The following is a 12,078-nucleotide window of genomic DNA, read 5'->3' as shown; positions in this document are numbered from 1 at the left end:
TAAAGACTCTTTTTCCATATAATCCAGTTAACATATCTATCATAGATAAATTATGTGAACAGATACTTCACACTACTATGATAAAACTCACTTTGCCTCAATTTAAATAGAGGTAGATTAAATAGAGGTAGGTTTGACACGTAAACTCAAACGCAACAGGATGCAACTTTTTTTTCCTAATATTGTCTCTGTGTTTTTAAATATACTACTTCAATACTTTTATATTGGTACAAAATAAAAATGAGTTTCAAAATGCTCTTCCTGTCTTTGTTTTTTAAATATACATTTCATAAAACCATGTGAAGTGAAACAGAATAAATAAAAATAAAACAACCAACCCACGTTTAGAGAGCTTCTGAGTATTATCTTATAGAGATGTCTGTGGAGATTTGGGGACAGAGGAGCACCTGAAGAGTACATGGATGCTCCTTCCCTTTTCCCCATGTTTTGTTTTGTCTTCCTGTTTGATGCTCATTTTGAAATAAATCTGTGATCTGATGAGAAAATGAATTTATCAAGTTCTGTGATTCACAGTAGCGAATGAATCAAACTTCAAGAAAGCGTTGTGGGAACCTCTGATTTCAAGCAGGTTTTTTAGAATCAAAGGTAACAACAATCTAGACTTGCCACTGGTATCTGAAATAGAGGGTCATCGTACCCTCTAGAATCTGATGGTAGATAAGTGTCAGAAAGGGGTTGAATTGAACTGAATTCCTTCCCTGCTGGCATGAGAAAATTGTTTCTTGACATGGGGAAGTCTCCATACACAATCAGTGCAAATTGTTAGCAGAGACAAATTTTACTTCTTTGTCATTGTTTGTCTCTATCATTCTTCCAAAGCTTTAGACATTTTATCTTTAACTTATTTACTTCCTCTCCTGTTCCTATTCTGATCTGCTTTCCCTTATCTTTAGCCCTGGGAAATACTGTGGCCTTTGATTTTCTTTAACAGAGGCTCCACATTCCAAAAGAGTTACTAATGACACAAGGACTGGTCATTTATATGGGCATTTTAGCTCTACACTAGGGACTTATATACATATGTCTGAGTACCAATAAAACTTTAGTTATAAAAATAGCCAGTTTAGGTGATGGGACAATAGTACAGACAGCAGGGTGCTTTCCTTACATGTGGTTAACCCGGGTCTTATCCCCAGCACCACACAATGGTTCTCTGAAACCTTCCAGGAGTAATCCCTTAGCATAGAGCCAGAAGTAAGCCCTAAGCACTGCAGATTGTGGCCCCAAGTTAAAACAAAACGAAAGAAACAGATGGTCAGGACAGATTTTTCCTGTGGGACAGAGTTATTTAGTTGTTCCAGAACACACAGTTTCACTTTATATCTTTCATTGTCACAAATGCACTTCTGAGAAAATGTGGCCCTTAATCCAACTTTTTCTACTAATTCTTATAGTCAGCTGACTCTCCCAAGTGACTAATGACAGATGAGTAGATAAAGAACTTGTGGTATATATACACATTGTAATAGCACTCAGCTATAAAAAGAGATGGAATCTTTGCCTTTTGTCACAAATGAGATGGAGCAAGAGGTGGGTCGCGTTAAGCAAAATCAGTGGGTCAAAGGGAGCAAGACAAATACCTTGTGCTATCACTCATCTGTGGTATATACAAAAACAAAACCAGCTCACCATGGAATGGAATGCACCTAAGACAATTCTTTTAATTTCGAATACAGAATCAAGTCACCAACATGACATAAAGGGAATTTAGTTTAAAAGGGGGACAGAGACTAGAGATTAGGGTGGTGGAGAAGCAAGACCTTTATTCACCATAAACATGAATGAAAATACTCTCGTACCCATGTTACTTTGACTGCAATTTTAAAAAAATGGCGGGGGAGGGGAGAAGAGAAAAGAAGCAGTTTTGATGGTTTCTCTAACTGACCACCACTTTTCCCCAGCATTCCTTCCGTGTGGAATATTTCCAAGAGAGTAATCAGGTTAATAGGAAGCCACAAGAGGTACACATCTCTCAGCCACCTGGTGCTGCATCTGGATGACACCAGAAAAGATGGTGCATCTTCCTACTGTCAGAAGAGGTTAGTTAGTCTTTACCTCAGCAGGTTGAGGGCACGTCCATCTCTGTTTTTCCATCACAAAGTTCAAAGTATTTGTTCCTCACAGGCCCTGGAGATGCTAATTACTTCTTTTGGCATTTCCAGCTCACCAAGGTTGGGTATGAAAATGGTACCAACTGAAAGGGAAGAAGAGTCAAGGTTAAAATCAGTTTTGACATTTAGCTCATCTGCCACCTTCTGAAGATGACTCAAGATAAAAGGAATTTATTTCTATCTCTATTGCTATTTCTACTGCTCCAATGAGTTACATATTTGCACATAATTTAGTTTTCCTTCTTTCTTTCTTTCTTTCTTTCTTTCTTTCTTTCTCCCTTCCTTCCTTCCTTCCTTCCTTCCTTCCTTCCTTCCTTCCTTCCTCTTTCCCTTCCCTCCCTCCTTCCCTCCCTCCTTCCCTTTCTCCTTTCTTTCTCTCTTTCTTTCTTTCTTTCTTTCTTTCTTTCTTTCTTTCTTTCTTTTTCTTTTTTTTTTTTTGCATCAAATCTGGCTGTGCCCAAGTGCTACACCTTGTTCTATGCTCAGGGAATTATGCAGTACAACGGATCAAACCTGAGCCTCTTGCATGCAAAACATGCACCTGGCACTTTGAGCAATCTCTCTGGCCCACCTATAAAACACTGTAAAGAAAACTCTCTATCAATTAAAAAGTTGCAAAGACAGCATAGTGGAACCAATTCCATTTACTGTTAACATCTTACATTAGTAGGAAACATTTGTCAAAATGAATCAATTTGTATTAACAGAGCATTACTAAGAACTACACTTTTAAAAATAGGTTTAAGGTTTTTGTTCCCTGTCTTGAAAATCAGTTGAGGACAAAACATTTGACTGGGGAGTCATGTTTCCAGGGGATATTTTGGTTGTGGCAGTTTCTTAAGCTTTCTTTGTGTACAATGACCTTGACAATTTTAAGGAGCACTATTCAACTTTTTGGTGAAATGTCTTTCAAATGTGAATTGATCTTGTTTCCCTCTCTCTTCTAGAAACAGACTAAAGTTATGTAAGTTATGTGTTTTAACATAACATCAGTTATTTTTTTTTAATGCTGTTGCTTTTTTTTTGTGGTTTTTTTTTTTGGGGTCACATCCAGCGATGCACAGGGGTTACTCCTGTTTTAGGCACTCAGGTATTACTCAGGCTGTGCTTGGGGGAACATATGGGATGCTGGGAATTGAGCCCGGGTTGGCTGTGTGCAAGGCAAATGCCCTACCTGTTGTGCTATCGCTCCAGTCCCTATTGCTTTTATTTTTGACAAATAATGTAAGATGAAGATTGATTTAACCCATTGTTAAGCTTTGCATTTACATTTTTATTTAGTAGACTGAATTATAAAATTAAATAGGTTTCTGATATATAGCATTATAAATTAGCATTGATATGTCTATGTGCATATATACATATAGGCACTACGTCATGTTCATCATCAAAGTCTATTTTTATCATATACCATACAATAGATCATTTTCACCCCAATTTTCAATAAGCATCCACTCATTTTCTTGCAGAGCCAAGCACCAGAGACAAACAGGTGAATACATCCCACTTCATGCCCTAAAGAAGCCTGGTGGAGAAAAGAGAAATAAACAAACCATTCAAAGTAATGCAATGAAGCATGAGAAAATGAACTATTGAGAGAACTGAGGAAGGAATGACAGCTTGGTCTTAAAGAATAACTCAAAGATTTAATGATATTTTTAATGGTTTCTCAATCAAAGTCATGTGAAAGAAGAGGCTGTGTAAGGAGACTATCAGAAGAAATAAAAAGACCAACTCATATTTCTGATGAAAATGACAGGAGCCCTGAAACTCCAACCCTGTGAGCCTCATGGTTATGGGCTTCCTAATAAAAAGAAGAATTTTAGAAAACCAGTCCCAGCCACTGCTGAGCATGTTCTGTGAATCCACTATCCCTATCCACTTTCACTTTTCTCCTCATTAAAGTCTTTGCCCCCGCGCCTGGGTGTCCCTCGCCGGGACCCCTTGGAGGGGAGCAGGTCGAGCTTTCCTCCCCGCCCCGACCAGGGCTCCGGCAGCCGAAGACCTCCAGGACCAGCCACCACCATGCTGAGACCACTCTCCGCACACATGAAGGTACTGGCAGAGGGACAAAGCCACGCGGGTTCTGGGGCCGAGACCTCCAAGCCTACTCGAATTGGAGTCGAGCATCTTCCACCCAGATCCTCCAAATTCCAGTAGGCGGGGGTCACACCCACCACCTGGCCCCCTGGCGCCGTGTAATCCCATCAGCAGCCAAGACTCAGAGACTATAAAATCCAGATCCCGGAACCGCACGGCCGCATTCGCGGCCGCGCGACATCTTATCAAAACTTTTCTTTATGACATCTTATTGTCTCATTCCTACTTTGGACAAACTTGCAGGCTATCGAATATAGCCTGCCCACAGGGCAGAGTCTGGCAAACTCCCCGTGGCCTACCAAATATGCCAAATACCAGTAACAATGATGGGTCTCATTCTCCTAAAGAGCCGTGAATATAATCTCAGGGCTAGGATGAAAGAGACGTTACTGGGGCCTGCTCGAGGCAGTCGACGATTAACAGGATGATGAAATGAAAAAAAAATGAAATGAAAGTCCAAATATCCATTTACTTACATATCCCCTGAGAGATAATTAAATGTCAATAATATATGTGTTCTAATCACAGGCATGTGATCCTTATGTGCATGTGAAATTTTAGCACCACCTCACTCATATTACTTTAAACCTAATAACTTCTGGTACTTCTCACCTTAAATCACTCCTTTTAAAACCCTTACCCAGGTCAGAGAGGCCCAGATTCCATCTCTGGCACACATACGGCCCTTGCGCATTGCCAGAAGTGATCCCTGAGCATAAAGTCAGGCGTCAACCCTGAGTACCATCAGCTGTGGCCATAACCTCCCAAAATACAGCCCCAAAATAGATAAAAATAAAAAAGTACTCCAAATCCAGTGGGAGACTCTCCCTTGAGAGCACCTGTACTCGTATCTGAGGGACGAGTTATCTCTTTAGTAACTCTGCTATTATCTATACCAACGTTCTTCAACCTTTCTTTCCCTATGGGCCAGCACCTGCCCTGTATAAGGGTCCATGGACTGACAGTTCATGGCAAGGTAGTGGACAATGGTTTTCAACATTTCTATACCTGCTAACTGGTGGTCAAATAACACTTATCTACACGGTCTTGTTCTTGATTTCTCTCTCAAAGACAAAGAACTGAGATCAAGGATGGTGGGGGGGGATCCCTGTAGCCCATTTCCCAGCTAACACAGCAAGAGGCAGGTAAAGGTAAAGGTAAAGGCCCTCCCGTTGTTCATCGATTTGCTCGAGCGGGCCCAGTAACTTCTCCATTGGAGATTTTGTTGTTACTGTGTTTGGCTTATCGAATACATCACAGGTAGCTTGCCAGGCTCTGCCGTGCGGGCTCAATACTCTCGGTAGCTTGCCGGGCTCTCTGAGAGGGGCGGAGGAATCGAACTCCGGTCGGCCATGTTGGCTGCGTGCAAGGCAAACACCCTACCGCTGTGCTATTGCTCCAGCAAGAGGCAGTTTGGCAAAAAGAAAAGGCTTGGAGAAGGCATGTCTAGGATGAGAGTGAAGTAAGAAATGAAAGTGACAGTTGAAAATGATCACTCTGGATAAGAACTGAGGGCTAAAAGTAGGTAAAGGGATATGCATGATAACCTTGCAGTACTTGTACTACAAACCACAATGCCTAAGATGAAAGAGAGAAAGAGCAAGAGAGAAAGAGAAGAAAAGTCATCTGCCGTAGAAGCCAACTTAGGTGGGGGCTGGTGGGAGGAAAACTGGGGACACTCGCTGTAGGAACTGCTGAAGGAACAGGTGTTGGAACATTGTATGCTTGAAACCCAATCATGAACAACTTTTGCAACTATGTATCTCACAGTGATTTAATTAAAATATTTTTTTAAGGGAAAGAAAGAAATAAAAGTGGGAGTGGGAGTTTGTGATCAGGATCGATAAGACTGAGCCAATCAGGAATGGCCAGACACAAAGACCTCACTTGAAAAGAATCCCACAAACTCCCACAAGCTTCTACCGTGTTCTAAGAATCCAAGAGGTGCAACCTGTGCCATTTCTTACTGAATTGTCATGGGAACCATCACAGATTATTCCTTAAGAATGTGCAGCTGAGGCATGGAGAGCTTCTGTGAGTAAACTTGTCTGGAAGACCAAGGCAGCTCTGTGGCACAGTGGACCATAGTAGTGCCTGCCTCCATAATCTTCCTCTGAGCAGAGGAATAGATGATTGTAGTCAAGTCCCCTGAGTTGCTCATGCTGCTCGTACACACCATTTTGCAGTGTGGTTTTGCTTTGTCTCCTAATGGAAGTCTTATTTCTCCCCACTTTACACCAGAACTTAGCTATGTGACTTGCTTTAATCAATGAGTCAATCACAAACCAAAAATAAAGACTTGACAGCATGAAACCCACACAAAATGGCTCACTCAGTCTTATCCTTTGTTGTTGGTACTCATTCTGTCGTAGTGTTAACAAGCCTGAGCTAGGCACCTACAAAGAAGTAGCATGGAAAGAGACCCAAAGCCCTAAAAACTTCCAGAGGAGCACCAAGTAGAGTGGAGCACTTGAGTTGATGCCAGACACAATAAATAAATAAATAAAATAAAAGCTTAACTAACCTATAGAATTAGAAAGAATGCAAACACTTGTTGAAGAAACTAAGATTTAGAGCTGTGTTATGAAAAGAGAACTAACTGATACCATCACTGAGTTATCTTACACATATGGTAACATAAAAGTCCCAAGTATATCAAAATAAGAAGTCAGGCTCTGTTGATGACTGTCAGGCTGGAGACCTGAAGTTAGGCAGAGCTGTGGGCAAAAAGGGAGTTCCATCTACAACAGCTTCAGGAACTATTTTAGATGGAACATCAGCAGGATTTAGTGACAGACTGACCCTCGGTTGATTTACAGGCGGCTGGTGTGAACTATAAATAGATTCTATTTAGAGCTGCTGATGGGGGCAGGATGTTTACCAGGAAAATACACAAAGTGGTAAGTGCCAGGTCAGTTAGTGCTCAGAAGTTCAGGGGAAGGGAAAGTCAGGGAATAACACACTTTCTTTGCAGAACCTAGTGTTTGAAAGACTTAGGATGAGGTGCTCACTGCCCCTGCCAGAACCAGGCTTCCACCGTGCCTCCTTCAGCGCTCTCTCCTCAGCTCTTCAGGCAGCCTGAGGGAGCCTTGTTAACTTAGCTCGGACCTTCCTCCCTCCTCACTGACTCCTACCACTCTCGCTCACTTCCCACCAGCTGTGGTACTTCCCAGGGAAGCTGGCTGTTCAGAAAAGACTGCATAGTGTCACATTGTATTCCAACATTCTCCCTGATGCTCTGGAGCACTTGTCACTAGCCTGATAACTCCAAACAGGAAAGAGTGTGCCTGTTTTCCACATTGCTAGATCTTCACCCCCAGAACATGGATGACTGCATAGGAGGAAACCAGCTGCTAATTCCTGAATGGGAGCAGGGACAACGGGACTCATGTATCCCACTTCCTGGATATCTTCTTGGACGCTCCCTTCCACACTCCAAACTGGGTAAGGGACCTAACTTTGGAGCACCTGTGGCTTCCTGCATTTATCTGCATTCACTTGATTTATTCCCCATTATTCTTCTTATAGCACAGCGGGTAGGGCATTTGTCTTGCACCAAAAAAAAAAAAGTAAGGTGGAGTTCATGCCCAATTCAGTCAGCTAATCAGTGGCTGAATAAATAGCAGTATTCCCACATAAAAAAAAAAAGAGAGAGAAAATTCAGCTGAACTTTGTGCCTCTTTGAGCTTTAGCTCTGTCTCCATAGAATGGCAGTCTGACCACCTAAGGTGTTTTATTTTTTTTTTGAATCACCATGAGACTATCACTATCAGGATCATCATCCTGTTGTTCGTCAATTGCCTCAAGCAGGCAGCAATAATGTCTCCTTCTTCCTAGCCCTGAGATTTTAAAATAGCCATATTCAATGCTCTTTCAGGGTTAGGAGAATGAGACTCATCATTGTTACTGGTATTTGGCATATTGAGTACAGCACGGGAAGTCTGCCAGACGCTGCCGTGCAGGCAGGATACTTTCGGTAGTATCCTGAGACACCATGAGACACAGTTAGAAAATTTCATGTTTGAGATTCAGCCATACAATGATCAAACATCTATCCTTCAACCAGTGCAAATTTTCCACCACCAATGTCCCCATTATCCTCCACACCCCATCCTGGTCCTCACCCTGCCTCTATGGCAGACAACTTTCCCGATACTCTCTACTTTCAGACATATTTTGCTTGAATTTTCCCACCATCATCTCAAGTCTGTCTAGCTGGGGCAGATGATAGTTTTTCTATTTTCCATTGCTCATTTTGCATATCATGAGAGGTCTGTAGGAAGCTAACCCATTTTGGAATTCAAATTGGAAGTTTCTGGACCCGGGTTGTTGGTGCGAGAAAATGGCGCTTGGAGCTGAGTTGTGGGTGTGGCATTCAGTTTCAAGAGCGGACAGGAAGACAAAGAGACCCTACCCAGCCCCGCTGCAGCCATGCAGCCTGGAAACTTAGTTTTCAAGCCCACATTCATGTACCTTGCTTTTGCAAGTTCTTGGTTACTGGGATTCCATCAGGAGTAGGCGGGGAGAGTATACCTGCTCCACCTGGGGTGGCCCGGTGAAATCATCAGGGTATGAGGCCTGGAGAAATCTCCGCTGCTGTGGTGCCTTCCGGGACTCGCTGCTGCCGTGTCTGTGGGCCCGGGCTGTTGGTGAGCCACTACGTGGGTCCAGAGGCGGGCTGTGGGCGTGACCTCCGGCCTCAAGATAGGATGGGAAACCAGGAATGGAGTGCCCAGCTCCGCTGCCACAATGTGGCCTGGAGACTTAGCACCGGAGCCCGCATAACTGCGCATTGCATGTGCAAGCTCTTGGTCGCTGGGCTGAAATATTTTAATTAAAGCCCAACATTTACTTTGGAGCAAAGTATAATCCTAAACCAACTATTTTGCTAATCTTCAACTAGCTCTGAAAAAATACAGATGGACATAACATTGGGTTCCAAACTTCAACTGGACAGCTGGCAACTGCAGGCTTTCCACTTTACTTATTTATTTACATTTTACTTTACTGAGATAATACGGTTTACAACAGTGTTCATGTTTATGCTTTTGGTGTATAAATTTACTGCACCACTATCACCAAAGTGCTGGAACTCTCCACCTTTCTCTTTGGATCCCTTCTAGTTTGACCCTTCTTGCTACACTCTAACTCCCACTTGATAAACAGGTCTGTTGTCAGAGTTCAAGGGTTTGTTTTTATTGGATGGTGTTCATTCCCTTGTTTGTTCCTTTATCTACCATATGTGAGGGAGCCTGGCAAGCTACCAAGAGTATTCAATATGCCAGACACAGAAACAACAAAGTCTCCAATGGAGACGTCACTGGGCCCGCTCGAGCAAATCGATGATCAACGGGAGGGCCTTTACTTTACTTTACTTTATGTGAGGGAGATCATATAGCATTTGACCGTCTTCTGAATTAAATCACTTAAAAGGACACCACATGAGTTCAATATCCTTCAACCACTGGTTAATAGACTGCTGCTGAGATGCAGGTGTAAAAAAGTTGAAAACCACTGGTTTACCATCTTGAATATAACTGATTGTCCATGGAGCAAAATGCTGGAAGGTGCTCATCCATAGGTATAAAAAGGTTGAAGAGCACTGCTTTAGTTCTTGTCGAGTTGTAACAGAAGGCAAGATTTCACCTTTTCTTATAGTTGAGTAGTATTACGTTATGTGTGTATACCACGATTTCTTTATCCACTCATCTGTCATTGGCCATATAGGTTGTTTCTAGTCTTGGCTTTGTAAATAGCACTGTAGTCAATATAGGTGTACATATGACATTTTGAATTAAAATTTCTGTATATGTGGTCACGGGTCATGGTCCTCCCGTTGTTCATCGATTTGCTCGAGCAGGCCCAGTAACGTCTCCATCATGAGACTTGTTACTGTTTGGCATATCGAATACGTCACAGGTAGCTTGCCAGGCTCTGCCGTGCACACAAGATACTCTCAGTAGCTTGCCGGGCACTCCAAGAGGGGCGGAGGAATCGAACTTGGGTCGGCCATGTTGGCCGCTTGTAAGGCAAACGCCCTACCGCTGTGCTATCGCTCCAACCCTGTATTTATGGGACAGATGCCAAATGATGGAGTCACTGTGGGTTTTAAAATAGGCAATAGTCCCACCAACAGTGAATGCAGGTTACTTTTCCACCACATCTCTGACATCAGTTTATATTTGGTCGGGCATAAGGCAACATCTCATTGTCATTTTTTCATTTCCCTCTTAACTGTTGATTATGAACATTTTTTCATGAGCCATTTTGTCTTTTGTATGTCTTCTTTGAGGAAGTGTTATCCAGCAACCCTCACAAATTTGATAACTTTGTTTCTTGTTGAGTTTGTGAGTATTTCGTATATCGTGGATATACGTCCTTTATCAAACATATGTTGTGCAAATATTTTCTCCCATTCAGTAGGGAATATTTTTATTTTTGCTGTAGTTTTTGCAGTGCAGAAAATTTTGAGTTTGATGTAGTTTTATCTGCTTGTATTTGCTTTTGGTCTTTTTTTGCGAATATAATCAAATTATTAAAGATATATTTGAAATCAGTATCCTGGACAGTTCAGCCTATATTTTCCCTGACATATTCTATGGATTAAATTGTAATATCAAGGTCTTGTGTGGTATGTGATAGGGGCCCAATTTCTTCTTCTCAATCTCCTCTTCCTTTTCTCCTTCTTCTTCTTCCTTACTTCTTCTCCTCTTATTCTCTCCCTCCTCATTCTTATTCTCTCTCTCTCTCTCTCTCTCTCTCTCTCTCTCTCTCTCTCTCTTTCTCTGTCTCTCATTTCCATGTGGTTAATTAGTTTCCCCGATACCATTTGTTGCTGAAATTTTCCTTCCTCTACTTGATGCACCTTGTTTGTTGTACATTAACCATCCATATATTTGGGGATCTGATTTTATTCCATTGGTCTGAGTGCTTAACTTTATCCCAATACCTCATTGTTTTGATTACATAGCTTTACAGTATAGATTAAAGTCAGGCAATGTAATGGCTGCCATCATTTTTCTCAAAATTGCTTTCACTATTTGGGAGAATTTCTAATAGAATGTCAAATCTGTTCAATGCTTTGGGTAGAATGGTCATTTTAAGATAGTTAATTCTTTCAGTTCATGGAGTATTTTTCCATTTCCTGATAGCTTCTTCTGTTTCCTTTTAATAGTGACTTATATTTTGCAATGCACAAGTCCTTTACTTCCTTTAGTAAATTGATTCCTAGGTACCTGATGTTTTAGGATACAATTGTAGATTTTAGTCATTGTAGATTGTATGTATTTATTTTATGATTTGTGTGTGTGTGTGTGTGTGCGTGCTATAGTTGGTGGTCCTTGGGGAACCATGTGATACTTGGTTGATTGAACTCCAACATGCAAAACATGTACTCCAGCCCATTGAACTCTCCCTCTCTGGACCCTGGATATAGTTGTAAACAGAAACTGAAGGAATTTTAAAGGCTATTACAGACTCAGTATAGTTAACATGTGCTAACATAGTAAAGCATTTGCCTAGCACATTTAAGGCCCCGAGTTCAATTTCTGGAAACATGATTCCTCTAACATCAGCTCCTAAGCACTGCCAAGTATTGCCCTGGTAGTCCCAAGACATTAACGAGTCCACACATTGAACCATCTGCCCAAAATCACCAGAGGAGCATGGCCTGTGAGTGGCCCTTAGTCCTCTAAGCACCGCTGATGTAGTATCTATAAAAAAAAAAAAAGTACAGGTTTTAATTAAAGCTAGTGCAGTGCCTGAAATGCTACCTACCTACTCTGTCCTCAATTTTTCAGTTCCTGTAACAGGGTCTTGAGCATAGGGAGAGGGTAAGTCACCAACT

General features: G+C 41.8%; 1 protein-coding gene across 4 annotated transcripts in view; it reads right to left on the bottom strand.

The window, feature by feature from the left end:
* ST3GAL1 (ST3 beta-galactoside alpha-2,3-sialyltransferase 1) overlaps positions 1-12,078 on the bottom strand; it is a 115,076-nt gene that overhangs the window by 81,107 nt on the left and 21,891 nt on the right. For 2 of the 4 annotated variants that reach the window (XM_056112167.1, XM_056112191.1), the window contains exons 1-2: positions 8,706-8,755; positions 2,077-2,215 (exon numbers count right to left, since the gene is read on the bottom strand). The gene's annotated coding sequence lies outside the window, so the exon portion shown is untranslated. The other 2 variants (XM_056112175.1, XM_056112183.1) reach the window with 2 other exon arrangements.

The sequence above is a fragment of the Sorex fumeus genome, unplaced genomic scaffold (genome assembly GCF_029834395.1).
Source record: "Sorex fumeus unplaced genomic scaffold, SorFum_2.1 ptg000002l, whole genome shotgun sequence".
NCBI classification, from domain to species: domain Eukaryota; kingdom Metazoa; phylum Chordata; class Mammalia; order Eulipotyphla; family Soricidae; genus Sorex; species Sorex fumeus.
The sequence above is the reverse complement of the archived record's forward strand: the minus strand, read 5'-3'. Positions and strand labels throughout refer to the sequence as shown.